This window comes from Bufo gargarizans, chromosome 6 (assembly GCF_014858855.1).
Source record: "Bufo gargarizans isolate SCDJY-AF-19 chromosome 6, ASM1485885v1, whole genome shotgun sequence".
Lineage (NCBI taxonomy): Eukaryota > Metazoa > Chordata > Amphibia > Anura > Bufonidae > Bufo > Bufo gargarizans.
The window spans coordinates 324,879,607-324,893,634 of NC_058085.1; positions in this window are offsets into that span (position 1 = coordinate 324,879,607).

Below are 14,028 nucleotides of genomic sequence, written 5' to 3' on the forward strand. Positions count from 1 at the left end.
TGCAGGGGGTGGGAGACTAGGGGCCACCTTGCTCAGAGGCCCACCGGGGGATTCCCCTGTACCCCTGTGGGCCAGTGCGAGCCCGATCTCAGGAGTCACATGTGGCAACTCCTCAATCTATTGCAGCCTAGGACTAGTAAGGGAATAGCATTACCTATTGGCAGTAAATTTGGAAAAAAGTAATGTAATTTAGTCCAAACTTTAATAGACTTTTTCCATTTGGATACTCCATGTAGCTCACCATCGATTGTTGCATTTAAAAGTTGCTATCCTCATTATAGGTCATTAATATCAGATTATCCGGGCTCCGACTCCCGGCAACCCCACCGATCAGCTGAAGATGCGCACAAGCGCTGCATTCTCTTCACTGTTTACCTGCTCGCTGTCGACATTGCATCGGCGAGCAGTGTAATTACAGCTGCTTCGACCCATTCACTTTAATGGGAAGGAGCAGTTGTAGTTACACTCGGTCCCATTCAAGTGAATGGGACAGAAGAGCTGTAATTGCACCTGCTCGCTGATCCAGTGTCGACAACGAGCAGGGAAACAGTGAAAAGAATGCAGCTCTCGCACGCATCATGAAACAGCTGATTAGCAGGTCGGACCCTAATAAAATTAAAGCTCCCTCCCTTTCTGCCCCTTCATAGTCGCCATTCTATGAAAAAAGCTTAGCTTCGTAGGCTTTGTCTTATTATAAAACATTTTTTCTTTAAAGCCATCTTGGAAGAAACTACCACACACTGCTCATGCACAAGATCTCTAGACTTATCTCGTGTTCACCATTTACTGGGATGGGAAGTAGTTGTCTACTGGCTACAGTTTTCAGCCATATTGGATTAATGTATTAACATGCCCATACACATTAGAGTAATGTCAACGGAACCCAACAATACCATAATGTATATAGTGGGCCTTCTGGCTAGCTTCCGCAGCACATTTTGAGGAAATTGTGTATTGGAAATGTTGGATTTCATCAACATCATCATTAATGTTTACAGGTAGGTCACTGGATGGTAAAGGATGTGTTGGGTTCCTTCTATCTGAAACCCTTATTGGCAGAGACGGAAATAACCATTTCCATGCCAACATATTCTGTAGTGCTGTACAGAGATTGTCATCACTCACATTGTCATCTGTCCCCTTTGGGGCTCACAAATTCCAAATGAACCTATTAGTATGTTTTGGAGTGTGAGAAGAAACCGCAAAACCTGGCGGAAAACCACGCAAGGCTAGGTAGAACATATAAACTCCATGCAGATGTTGCCATTGGTTGGATTTTAACCCTGGACCCCAGGGCTGTAAGTCAACAGTGCTAACCACTGAGCCACCCTGCTTTAATATATATCCATATACAGTAGCTGGCAGCTGGAAAATGCTTTACCATGTGTAGAGTACTGACATTTCTTGTCTTACTGTGCAATATATCATTAACCTTCATCAACTCTTCCACATTTATAATAGTCTTTGATACAAAAATCATTGGCTATGGTTTGGTTTATATGATGGTATTTACTACTAATAGCGCCATTCTGAAGCCAAGTAACCCACAATAAACACTTGGTTGGCATAAACTCCCAGATGAGGACGTCCATTGTTGGGCTTAGGACGTTGATGTACCCTAGTGTAGATCCTTTCTATGATCAGCCTGATAAGAGCATTGTATACAGCCCGAAGCAGCACTAATCACCTCCCACTTATCTTTGATCAGCAGTGAAATGCTCCCAATGTTAAACAAGTCTTTTAAGAGTTGACCCTGTGCCCACTGCCTTTAAAGTTGACATGGTATAAAGTATGTTCTTTGATCTCCGGTTGAGATTGGTCTCCCACTCTTTTCTCTACAAAGTGCTAGCACTTCACATGGATTTCTTAAACTGTGACTTGAGACACAAGTATCCAATCCAGTTTGCTGCTGACTTGTATCTCACCCAAGACAAGAAGAAATTGCTCCTACATTACATTATATACTATCCATAGTGTAACAGATATGGGTTATGGCGGCGATCCGTGGCCACTGCCATTCCACTCCTTTTGGTAAGCATGGCTGCCACCTTGCTCACCTGTTCCATCGCTCTAAGGCTCCAGTGGTCCGGTCCCACTGCCTTTTTCTCTCTTCTTGCTGCCAGAAAAACTCTGCCCACCGGCACAGGCTGAGTGCCCATGGGGCACATGCTTTTTCTCTCTCTGGCTGTTAAAGGGTAAGCATGCACACCCTAATCTTCCTAAGCCAATGGCTACCTACGCTGATGTACTTAAGGCATCTTCCTCTAGGGCAGGGCTGACCAATCTCTGGCTCTCCAGCTGTTTTAAAACTACTACTCCCACCATGCCCTGCTGTAGACTGATAGCTGTAGGCAGACTGGGCATGTTGGGAGTTGTAGTTTTGCAATAGCTGGAGAGCCGCAGGTTGTCCATCCCTGCTCTAGGGGAAGGGGCCTGAGCAATAGGTTCTAGCATAGGTTCTGTGCCATTAGTTTGTTTGACCCTTCACTGCCCTGTCTCGACCTCTGCTTGATCTCTATACTGACTTTGAACAGCCCCAACCTTGGACTGTTTATTGGATTGCACTATGCCTGGCCTGACCTTGGTCTGTCCCCGCTCTACCTTCTCTTTGCCCAATTCTCTATATGTAATTTATTGTTCTGTCTCTATATGCCCTCTCATACATACTTACCATGTTCCATCATCTTCCTCAGTATTGATTGTCTTTGCTCTAGTAGTCACCAGGTTCTTTTTTCTTCTTTTTTTTTCATACAACATACTATGCAATATACTATAACATACTCATATTATTTAGATACATGTCCCCTTGTATTTCATTATTTCTGTACGTATTCACATATATCACACGTACATACTACCACCCATCACCCCATATACACATCACATACATACATAATACACATAATACCTCACTACTTACACCTTTCTTCCCCTCTTTTCCCTATACGCCATTACTCTTGTACATATATCATACATGCATCCTACCAGGGGCGGACACAGACAGCCTGTGCAAAGAATGTACCTGCCCCCCCCCCCAAAAAAAAACAAACATACAGATATAAACATATGCGTGCAAATAAAAAAACATCTTGTTAATATGGGTCAAAATGTTTACAATATGTATGTATATATATATATAATTTTCATACTATCCCATGCCTACAACTCTGCCCAAAGCATAACTATACACACCCAGTCCCCTAAATACCACCACATAGTAATTATTTCCCTTTTGTGCCAGCACACTGTAGTAATGCCAACACTCTACCTCTTTCACAGCAGTTATGCTCAGAGATGCCCCCTTCACAGCACTTATGCCCAGATATGTGCCCCCTCACAGTAGTTATGCCCAGATATGTGACCCCTCACAGTAATGTCCAGATATGTGCCCCCTCACAGTAGTTATGTCCAGATGTGTGCTCCCTCACAGTAGTTATGCACAGATATGTGCCCACTCGCAGTAGTTATGCCCAGTTATGTGCCCCCTCACAGCTCTTATGTCCAGATATGTGCCCCCTTCACAGTTAAAGTTAAAAATAATAATACCTAGTTCTTCATGATCACAGTTCAGCCGCTGGTGCGCCACAGCAGTAGCACGATGTTGTGTCACACATTGCTCTGCTGGTCGGTGTAGGAGGAGGAGCACAGCAAATTCCCATCTGCACCGCTCCTCCTCCTACACAGACCAGCATTCTGATATGTGACACAACATTGTGCTACTGCTGTGGAGCCAGGGTCGTATTTAGATTTTATGCTGCCCTAGGCACTTTAGTGCTGGCTTGCTCCCCCCACTGAAGGCCATATTTTTTAGATAGCTGACTGTAAAATGCTCCCTAGGCCTTCAGGACTCCCTCAGGACTCCCTCATATGCTTGCAAAATTAAAGGGCTGACCTGTTACATGTGCGCTTGGCAGCTGAAGACATCTGTGTTGGTCCCATGTTCATATGTGCCCGCATTGCTGAGAAAGATGATGTTTTATTTATATGCACATATGAACATGGGACCAACACAGGTGCCCTCAGCTGCCAAGTGCACATGTAACAGGTCAGTCAGTGTCATAGGTACAAATCTGCTGATAGATGCCATCTAAAGCGGTTGTCCGGGTTCAGAGTTGAACCTTGATGTATCCCCTTCTCTCCCCACTCAGCCCCACTGACATTTTATGCTCCGATGCTCTACCAGCAAAGGTTGTTTTGCTTACATTTTTACCCTGCTAGGCAGAGACATCTGCCTAGCAGTGCTCCTGGTGATGTCACCAGAACTAATGGGCAGGTTTACAGGTTAGGGCAGCGCTAAAGCCTGTCTATTAGTGCCGGTGACATCACCAGCCTCCCTCCATAGTACCCCCAGTGGCAGTGGCGTACATAGAGAAATAAGGGCCCCATAGCAAGGATCAAAGCAGGCCCCCCACACAGGACAGAAGGGTGTCGCCTTTCAATGACGCTTGGGCCTTTTTTCCACTGCCTAATTTGCTAAAAGTTGCTCATTTAGAAGGTAGAGTCCTGACCAAGTTTTCACTCCAAGGAGAAGAAGGGATGATCTCAACTGGGCCCCCTCTATCCCTGGGCCCTATAGCAGTGGCATGGTCTGCCGCTATGGTAGTTATGCCCCTGCCCAGAGTTAATAAGGCCCCCTACATTGCTCTCAGTACTAATAAGGCCCTCCTATAGGGAACCCCTAATAGAAATAAGGCCAATCTATAAGGCACTCCTATGGAGCCCTCCGTAGTAGTAATACCCCCCTTCCCCCACTGCCCACAGTATTCATATCGTTCCCTGCAGTTCCCCCTGTAATTATAATACCTCCTGCCATACCCCTTGGAGTTATAATTTTCTTTGTAGTGCCCCCATAAATTATAATGCCTGTCCTCTCCCTACAGTCTTCTATACAATACAGTCCCATGTAAATGACATCACTCCTCTCCCTCCAGTCTTCTATACCATGCAGTCCCATGTAAATAACACCAGTCCTCTCCCACCAGTCTTCTATATGATGCAGTCTCATGTAAATAACCTCTCTTCCTTACAGTCGTCTATAACATACAGTCCCATGTAAATAACTTACATCTCCTCCTTCAGGCCCTCCAACACAGTCCCATGTAAAAAACATGACTCCTTACCCTCCAGTCTTCTATTATATCCAGTCCCATGTAAATAACACCAGTCATCTCCCCCCAATCTTCTATAGCATACAGTCCCATGTTACCGACACCCCTCCCTTTACCCCTTTAACATACAGTCCCAGCTAAATAACATATTTCCCTCCCACTAAACAGGGAAGAGGTATAATGGGGAGAACCACATCTCCCAGCATTTTTCTAGCACTCACATTTATTCCATGGCACCACAGGTCTCTTCCACTTCTCCCTACTGCTGCACTGATTGTGACCTCATCACAGGTCCTACCACCGCTTCCACTATGACTATGATGTCATCGCAGGTCCTTCAGCTATGGAGTTTAGGCACAATGGGCAGCATATTCACAGTAAGTCCTAATCAGGAATTCTGTATAAACATTATTTAAAGAATTAAATAGATGAAAATTACATGATTTTCCTATTTTATGACGTAAAGTCATGATTTTATTAAAGACACGGAGGCCAGTATTGCTTTCTCTTTCTTTACTAAATCTTATAGCAGCAAAGAAAAAAGCATCAATCAAACTGATAACCATGGCAACCAACTCCTCCCCACTGTGCCAGTATAATAGTCTCTGACTCTGCTAACTCCTCTTTCTTTGGTGACGACCAATGTCCATAACCCTGAAGACTAGAACCAAACTCTGTAAACACGGAAACTGTAATCCAACGGTAAGCAGCTCGGCTCTTCAACGGAAGAAGGAAGCTGGAAAATCAAACACAATCCGCACCCAGAAGACAGCATATTCATCCTATAAAAGAAACAAGACAGAGGTAGCAAAATGTCTCAATATCGTATCAAAGATAGACATTAGTGCACAGCAATGAATATACAGCATAATCAGATGATAAAATCCAAGTACAATGACAGAAAAAACAATGCATAACAGAGACAACACTCCAGGGAGGGCAGACAAAACGGGAGGGGCAATACTCGCCTCCGTGTCTTTAATAAAATCATGACTTTACGTCATAAAATAGGAAAATCATATAATTTTATTACACGACACGGAGGCTCCTATTGCGAGTTTAAAGCTGACCTACAACCGAAGAAAAAACGTGAACAGAAGGTCTGAAATAAAACTCACGGAATGTAGATACCCGAGACCAATCCGCCATCTTCATAATATCCTCCAAACGCGCTCCAGCCACCGCCATAGAGGTCGCGGAGGCCCCTCTAGTGGAATGAGCAGTGAAAATCGTAGTATCCACACCTGCCAAAGCCATAACCCATTTCACCCAAGGTAATAGTGGAGACCGGACGGAAAGGACGTCTATAAGATAGAAAAAGTTCCGGGGAAGAAGAGGAACGATGAGAGGCCATACGAGCCTCATATTCCTGAAGACACGCCACTGGACAAAGAGCCGGAGAATCCGGGAAACTGGGATACGAAACCGACCGAAATACTGGTTTTGGTGCGACGCGAAATGTTGAACATGACTCCCTCAGGAGTAAACGAACGAGCCTCGTGATCCAAAGCGCGAACGTCCGACACCCTTTTGCACGATATCAAGCAGAATAAGGAAACCAGCTTGGCTGCAAGGTGCCGGAGAGAAAGATCCGCATTAGACGGCCACGAGGAAAACAAGGTAAGCACCAAAGAGACGTCCCAGGTTGAAGAAAAACGAGGCCTGGGAGGGCGAGATAGGCGAGAACCTTTGAGAAGTCTGCAAACGAGAGGGTGTTGACCGGCACGACACCCGCTAAATCCTTGATGAAACGCTGAAATGGCAGAACGGTACAAATTGATGGTCCGGTAAGCCTTACCGTCCTCAAAAAGAGAAGCGAGAAACTGAAGAAGTGCGGTCACAGGACATGATACAGGATCCAGGTGCCTAGCCAGGCACCAATCAGCCCAAGACCTCCAGGCCGATCGATAAGCTCGTCTGGTTCCCGGCGCCCAAGCTTCGTCCAAAAGGCGTCGAGCTGTTTCCGAAATCCCAGCGATGTCCCAGGGTTCCCTGAAATTCTGCATGCCAGGAGCTGAAGGGAGCCGTCGAGGATGAGAGGGTGACCCAGACCCGCTGGATTCAACAAGAGGTCCGGAAAAACCGGAAGAAGTAGCGGGAACTGGATCAGGCATTCCATAAGCTGAGGGAACCACGACTGCGTGGGCCAAAACGGAACTATGAGAAAAAGATCCGCTCCCTGGCGGCGGATCTGAGATAACACCATCGTAAACGGGGGGAAAGCGTATGCGAGGTGTCCGGTCCAATCTTGGAGGAACGCATCGACTGCTTCTGCGTCCGGATCCGGACGCCGGCTGTAAAAGCGTGGAAGTTGGGCGTTCAAACGGGACGCAAAGAGATCTAAAGAGAATGGACCCCAATGGGAAGATATGGAAGAGAACACAGTGCAATCTAACTTCCAATCTCCCGAGTCCGAAAGGAAACGTGAGCTCCAGTCCGCGTGAGTATTGTGGAGTCCTGGCAAATACTCAGCCGTAACTGTGATTTCTCTGGCCAGGCAGAATGTCCAGAAATCCTGCCCCAACCGGGACAAAATGGCTGAATGTGTGCCTCCCATGGCATTGACATACCGAACTGCGGAAATGTTGTCCATCTGCAGCCGGACGCAAATCTTGGACAATCCGCTCGCAAAACTGCGAACTGCAAAAGAACCCGCCAGAAGTTCCAAAGCGTTGATGTGAAGCTTGGATTCCTCTGGAGACCAGGGTCCTCCCGTCATCACACCCTCGCAGTAAGCACCCCAGCCGAGAAGGCTGGCATCCGAGTCTATCGTGAAGTCTGGACTGGGACCAACTATGGCCTTCCCATTCCAGATCTCCAGGTTGTGGATCCACCACCTCAGTTCTTCTTTGGCGTCCTCGTCCAGAGTGACAAGATCCGCATAAGACGCTCCCGCCTGGAGGTGAGCAATCTTGAGGCGCTGCATGCCGCGGTAGTGCAAGGGAGCCGGAAGCACAGCCTGAATGGACGAAGAGAGGAGACCTATGACTCGGGCAAGATGTCGTAAGGGAACCTGTTGGAGAGATAGAGTATGAAGAAGTTCCTTGCGGATGGCACAAACCTTTGCAGACGGAAGGCTGAGAGACACTGTGGAGGAATCGATTGTGAATCCCAAAAACTCTATGGACTGGGCCGGAGTAAGTGACGACTTCTCCAAATTGAGGAGGAATCCCAGCCGGGATAACAGGTCCATGGACCACTGTAGATGGGTCAGAAGAACAGAAGGATTCTGGGCCAGTATAAGGATATCGTCCAGATAAATAATCAGACAAATTCCTTGACTGCAGAGACAGGAAATTACCGGACGAAGAAGCTTGGTAAAACACCAAGGGGCGGAAGAGAGGCCGAAGGGTAGACAGGTGAACCTCCATATCTCCGAGTCCCAGAAAAAACGAAGAAGATCCCTGGATGGTTCGGCCACCGGAACCGTCAGGTAGGCGTCCTTCAAGTCTAATTTGACCATCCAATCCCCCTGGAGGAGCAAATCCCGGAGGAGGTGGACACCCTCCATCTTGAAGTGCCGATATTTTACAAAAGCGTTTAGTGCCCTGAAATTGATCACGGGTCTCATCTGGCCTCCTTTTTTGGCCACCAAGAACACACTGCTGATAACACCTTCCGAGGAAGGAGGGGCTCGCTCTATGGCGCCCTTCTGACAGAGGGCTGACAGTTCCTGATGTAAAAGCAGATGAGAAGAGGCTGGGAGAACCGTAGGGTACGGGGACGGAATCTGGATGTGGGGGCAAACTAACTCTATGCGAAACCCATGGACAGTCGAAAGGACCCATGGGTCTGCCGTGATGGTTTTCCAAACATGGGAAAAAAGTCGGAGCCTGCCCCCTACACAAGGAATCAAAGAAGATGGTGACATTCGACTTACCGAAAGGGCGTCTGGAAGATGAACCTCTGGCTCCACGTGAACGCCAAGACGAACCTCGGGAGGGGAAGAAAGCAGGCGGTTGGCGGAACTCCTGGTTGGAGGGTCGATATGAAAAGGAGCCTCTGCCGGACCCGCGGGTCTGGTATGATGAACGGCCGGACAGGCGGCCCCTTGAGCTGCCGGCCCTGTTAGAGACCCGTCTGTGGAATACTCTTTTCATGGATGTTTGAGCCTTATCGAGGGCAGTGAAGGCCCCCACAAATCGGGAGAGATCCTTTATGAAGGAATCTCCAAAGAGCAAACCTTGAGCCTCTTTGCCCGTCTCCGTCAGGGCTAAATTGGATAGCTTAGGCTCTATTTTAAAAAGAATCGCTTTACGATGCTCAATAGAGGGCGAAGTGTTTACATTGCCCGTGATACACACGGCACGTTGCACCCAACCCCGGAGTTCTTCCGGGTCTACCAGAGTGTTCTGGGTTCTGGCTGACTCAGCCAATTCAAAGATTTTTGTCAATGGGCCTAAAAGGTCTAACAATTTGTCCTGACCGGACTTAAGGGCCGATTCAAGACCCTTCCTGGGGTTCCAGCCCGACTTTGCTAAAAATTGACACATTTTCAGGTCAACTACGGGTGTCTCGCAAACCTTGTTAGGTATAATAGGTCTGGGACATTCAGCCTTGAGTTTATTACGCGCCTCTTTAGATAGAGGTTGGCGTATATGGGCCTCCAAATACTTGGCAATATGAGAGGACGGAAGCCATTCCGCCGACCTCGGATGGTGGAGAGCATCCGGGTCAAACAGGGGTTCCCCTGCGGGATCCAAGATTGCCGAGGCGTCAAAGGGAACCTCAATGGGCGCTGTTGACCCCGGAGACGGACCTGGCAGGTCCGAATCCAAGGGATCCTCCTCCTCTATATCCACCAAGTCCAAAGACTGGTACTGAGCCTCCTCATCAGAATCGGGTTCGGAACATGATCCAGCATCCTGTTGCGCTCTGGCGCATTTCCATTGCCTCGCCTTTTCTGCCTGGCGGGCGTAGGCTCTCTTGCGCGAACGATGCGCGCCATCATGGGTGGCTATATTTCCACCAATCGTAGTGGTTCTGGAGGCAGGTAGCGGTAATACAGGTGGCGAGGGCCCCAAAGGTGCAGAGGGGGAGGGACCAGCCATAAGGGCCTCAGAAATTGAGCTGGAAATGGCTGAAGACATAGACCCCATGGCGGCCTGTATAGCAGCAGTCACAGAGCGCTGTATTGCTAAGGCCTGTGCATCAGGTGTAACCGCATTTAAATCTTGTACAAGAGGCCTAGAATCCATGCCCTCAGGGACAGGGCTAGACACCTGTGAAGGGTCCTTGGACATGATGTGTGATATATTGTATAAATATATGCCTAATATGGCTGCCAACAGACAATATTCATCAAGGCAGGCGATCAGAAAACGCACTAAAATGGGGCCGAAATATCGCTAAATATCGAGGTGACCTGAGGACGGACGGAGCTGCACACCAGACACTCCGGATGCAGCCGGCCGCGATACACCTGGAAATCCCGCGCACTCCCGCGAGAACACCGCAGGGAGTGCGAAACTCAGCTGCCGAAGGAGAGGAAGATGGCGGCCGAGATCTCGGCCGCAAGAGAAGCGTACGGAGGAGCGGGCAGCAAGGAGAAGACGCCGCAGGCAGAACCGACGGCAGAAAACAAACAGGAGGGGAGGTACAAGAAGGATACTTGTGACGGGTAACCACAACAATGAGGAGCAAAAAACCTGAAAGGGAAAAATGGGGATGAGGGAAAACAATGATAAAATAAGTAAACCCCAGTAAGATATCGCAGCCCAGGGGGCCAAGAACCCCAGAAACTAAGAGGATACCACACTAAACAGTAACAAATATCTCCTATCGCATAAAAAACCACATATATCCACCCACAGAAATAAGGAGCAGTACTTATCTGTGAGGGAGCGGCAAAGAAAGAGGAGGAGTTAGCAGAGTCAGAGACTATTATACTGGCACAGTGGGGAGGAGTTGGTTGCCATGGTTATCAGTTTGATTGATGCTTTTTTCTTTGCTGCTATAAGATTAAGTAAAGAAAGAGAAAGCAATAGGAGCCTCCGTGTCGTGTAATAAAATTCATTTTGCGTGTGCACGGAATTTATGTAGAATACTGACAGGGTTGAAGAGCCTTTTTGGTGGCACCGCAGCAATATATGGTGTGCTATTCCAATACACATTCACTTGGTGTGTCCCTGACCTATGGTTTTCCCTTGGGGTTCCGTACCAGTGTCTGTTGACTCCTGTTTTTCAGCAGTCACTTGAGCAGAGTACACTGAGAGGAAGTGGCCTGATGGTTCCCTGAAGTGGAGTCCAGATCCAAATATACAGGTTAAACCATGAATACTATCTCCTTTCTGTGTGAACCGGCGCCATCCGTTACCTGCTGCTGACAGCGATTTAAATAACTAAACTGCGCATGCGACCTCATGATCACGTTGTCGAGGGTGGGAGAAGCGGGACTCCTTTCGGATGAGCGCGACTGGGCTCCAGCACAGATGAGTACAGCCCCTTGGACTCTTTTCAACTCATTTGCATAATTATAACAGGCTGTTTTTTCGTGGCCAAGATAAGATTGATAAGCACATAAAGGAATATCTGCAAATGACATTAGGAGAGCTATAGAGACATCCCAAGCATTGCAAACAGTCCTGGTTGGTGACAGACTCCCGTTAATGTTCATCTTGTTGCTATATCCACTGTGCAAAATCTAACTCTAATAGGTCATAATTTGGAACTTCAGCTAGAAGTTTAAAGAAATGTGCAGGTGTCAAACTTTTGGGTTTCAAACCATCAAAGACATTTATTATATCCTGGAAAATATGACTTGACTTCAGGAACCAGCTATATATGCCATGTGCAGTGACCCATCATGCCACTGCTAATGATTGGGTTTTATATTTTACATGTTTTCTAATGTATTTTTAGGTGTTACACTGCTATGTGAATTGTAGGTAATTTCTGGCTGAATCATAGGGTTAATCGAAGGTCACTGACAACCGTCTCCAGGCTCTTTCCTGTGGAAGTACAGTGAGCCCCTTGGAAAGCCGGGGCAGAGGATGGGAGTGATAGTGGCCCCAATGAGATGTTGTGTTATAGTGTACTCCCTCTGGTCGTCACTCTCTAAGGATCAGTGCAGTGAAAAGATGGAACAAGGAATAGTCTCTCTTTACTAAATGCAAAGGATAAGTTGTGGTACATCCAGCAGTAGTTTGTACAGAGTGCAGTTTCACTCCCCAGATGATGATGTATGGTGGCAGATTACAGCACTCTGAGTATACTAGCCGGCAAAAGTCTGTGTCTCCTGATTCTCTTGCTAACAGTAATAAGCTGGCACTTGTGGCTATAGGTGTCCACTTGTGAAATGCAGGCTTGTGAGTGTGCCTGTCCTGAACTGTGGTGCTGGGTGTCTTAACATGTTTCCCCTCACCTGGAGGCTGGCTTGGAATGTAGAAAAGTGTTATACAAGGAAGTGCATCTTAAAAGGGACCTAAAGATATTGACTTCAGAATTTTGCCTCCATTTTTATGTGGATGATTTAGAACTTGCTCTTTAGTAACGACTTCTGGTAAATGTTAACTTGCACCACCTCTAATTCTCATCTGCCTTCTGTTCTTTAACCATAATCTGACACCAAGGGCACCATACCTTCCACCGGACAGGAGGCCATAACCTGGGTGTGCCCCGAGGAAGAACTACACCTATCATCTCGCGACTCCCGTGTTACTGTTAGCTCTGGGAGAGGGAAATAGTCACTGTAGTCTGTCCTCTATGACTGTGTACACAGAGAGAGCTGTCAATCACTGATAGGACCGCCTCCTGAACTTCAAAGCCCAGAATAAGCAGGAATTTAAATGAAGGAAATACGTTATACTGAATCTTTTCCTATAAAACCTGCTCTATAACATGCTGCCTGCAGATTACTTCGCATTTTCATGTTGACAGGTTCTCTTTAAAGGGGCTACACAGCTATTGCCCAGTATCCTGGCACAAGATCTCCCTCAATGATCTTGAAATTATATCATTTTTAAGACATTAAAGACCATGGACACCTTTGGGGGCATTTTTTTTATCATTGCATTTTACTCATTTTGGACTAAAAATATTTTTTTTCAGTTAGTCTTTATAAACTTTTTTTTAACCATTTCTTCCTCTACAGCGTTCCCTTTCACTACATCTACAGACTATTGCTTCCTGTCTTACACAGCTTCCATCAAGGAGCTGCTCTGTCAGCTGGATCGGTGGCCTTTATCTCTGAACCTCTGACAGCTCATAACTACTCATTTAAAGGGGTTGTCTGGGTTCAGAGCTGAACCCGAAAATACCCATAATTTCACTCAGGCTGCCCCCCTGATGCTAGCATCGGAGCGTTTCATGCTCCGATGCTCTCCCTTGCCCTGCACAGGATCGCGCAGGGCAAGGGCTCTTTTATTTACAATAAAACACTGCCGGGCGGAGGCTTCGGCCCAGCAGTGTGTTCGGTGACGTCACTGGATCTGATGGGCGGGCTTTAGCACTGCCATACCGTTTTACAGGCTAGGGCAGCGCTAAAGCCCGCCCATCAGTGTCGGGGACGTCACCGGGTTTACTGCTGGGCGGAAGCCTCCACCTGGCAGCCCTATGTAGAGCCCGGTTCGTCACAAGACCTTTTGTTCCTTATACAGCAGTAATTACAACAAAGGTTACTATTTTAATGTGTAAAATTCCTTAAGGCTGGGTTCACACCTGAGCGTTTTACAGCGCGTTCCTACCTCCGGTGACAGAGGTGGGTGGCAATAACCGTACCTGCTGACGATGGTGGGTGTAAGAAGGAGCACTTGGCATTAGATGTGTGGCATCAGGCAGGTGGCAGCATCAGAATAGTAGCTGAGGCAGGTAGCCAGAAGAAACCGTTCTCTTTTGTCAAGGTTTGGGTGAGGCAGCATGGATGATCTAATCTGATGCATCAGGCATTCGGTGGGTGGAAATCGTGGCTGATCCACGCCTG